The sequence below is a fragment of the Egretta garzetta genome, unplaced genomic scaffold (assembly GCF_000687185.1).
Source record: "Egretta garzetta isolate BGI_Z169 unplaced genomic scaffold, ASM68718v1 scaffold14, whole genome shotgun sequence".
In the NCBI taxonomy this organism is placed as follows: domain Eukaryota; kingdom Metazoa; phylum Chordata; class Aves; order Pelecaniformes; family Ardeidae; genus Egretta; species Egretta garzetta.
The window spans coordinates 6,432,316-6,434,212 of NW_009259588.1; positions in this window are offsets into that span (position 1 = coordinate 6,432,316).

Below are 1,897 nucleotides of genomic sequence, written 5' to 3' on the forward strand. Positions count from 1 at the left end.
GAAAGAAACAAGTGCATGCACCCGGTGAGTGCGTGCCTCTGCCATGGGGCAGGGGCTTTGGCTGTGCTCCGCTGCGCAGCCTTCTCCTCACCTTGGGGGGGGGGGGTGGGGGGCTTGCATGTAGGATGGGGCCACCCTGTAAATACGAGTTGTCAGCAGGGACAGGAGGAGCCTCTGCTTCTGTTTGGAGGAGCTTTTGCTGTGCGAAGCGTGCCCGTGCTACTCGATAGCAGGGGAGAAAGGATGAGGGTGAGCAAGGAACAGAGCAGCAGTTAGCCAAGCCCCGGCGTGTTGGGACGGGGGCTGGTGTTTTCCAGTCACGGCCGGGTTGAGTTGGAAGCCTTTTCTGAACAAAGCACTCCCTGGTTTATACCCATTGCGCTCCACTGTCTTGAACAGACGTGCCGCTCCAGCTGCCTGCCAGTGTGCGTACAGTGTCTGCCCGTCACTGCCTCCCGCCCCGCCGCCCCGGGGGACGCTGCTTTTTAGTTGCTCGTAGCAGTTTGATATCCAAAGCCCTTTGCTGGAGCCAGGAGGGCTTTGCAACCAGTGCCAGGTTTGGCCTAGCTTCTGTAGAAGAGAGAAAGAAAAAAAAAAGCCGAGGCCCAAGAACAGTATTTTGCCTCCCTGCGGGCTGGGAGCCCCCCTGGGGCGGAGGGCCCAAAGCACGTCTGGGTTGGGCGCTGGCACAGCTCTGCACCCCTGAACACAGCATGAGCCACCCCCCCCCCGCTCCCCTTGCGGTCATTCAGATGCGGAAGCGAGCCCTCCCCAGCATTTCCTTGACACAACTGTTGCTGGCTGAAGGTCCCGTACGTACCCAGGTCATTCGGAGTCCCAAACTCCCTGGGGTTGCTTGCAATAAGTGCGAAGCGCTTCTGCGTAACCGGCCAAGAAGAGCTGAGGAGCCTTCCCCCTTCCCTGCCCCAGTCGGCCCGGCTGCGGTGGCAGCCACGAGCCGCAACCTCCCGCGCGTGTGCATCGCCTCCGGCGCACGCGGCGCAGCCCTTTAAAGTGTTCAAAAGTTGTAAATGGCGAGTTTTGTTACGCAATAAAAGAGCTTCACTCAGACGGCCTGGAGAGGGCTGTATGGCTGCGGATGGGGACGTGCGCATCTCTGCGTCGGGGGTGGGGTGGGGTGGGGATTACGTGGGGGAAAACGACTTCCCTAGGAAAGCGCTCGCACGTTCGGCCATAGCTCATAAAGACAAACCACGCATTTGCAATTGGCACTGTTATTTTATTAGTACGAGTATACTGAAACAATAAACTTGTACTGGTATACAGACAATTTCTTTAAAACAATTTTGTTCAAATTTTGAATCAAACATTGTTTTATTATAATAATGAAATAATTTCTACCTAGAAAACCTGCAAGCACCATCAAAGAAAGGGACCATAAAATTCAATAAACAGACGCGAGTGTATCCTACAAATAGACACACCACCATTAGAAAATAGAATATGAATTCTTCCATTTTTTTTTAATATTTGTTTTAAAAAAGCTAGTGCAAGTACAATATTTTACACTGGAATTACAGAGAGTATGCACGCATATGGAAAAAAGTTCTCCTGTCACAATAAAAGCTCTTAACTATGTCTGTATGCACTTAAAATCTTCTCCTCTTTTCAATAAGGTGCAAAACGTTATTCCCTCCCTATTTCTCCTTTGTACTGGCCATGTCAGCTCAATTTCTCCCCAACACAAAGCTGCGATATCCCTTTTACTGGGCCTACACTAGGAACTACACTGGAAGTGTGATTTGCAACCACCCTCATTAGTAATACCGGAAGATTTAAAAAAACAAAACAAAACGACCCCCCCAAAACCCCCCAAAAACTTAAAAAACTACTTGCTGTAGAATGGCTGAACCTGACCCGGCACGGCCCCGTGGCC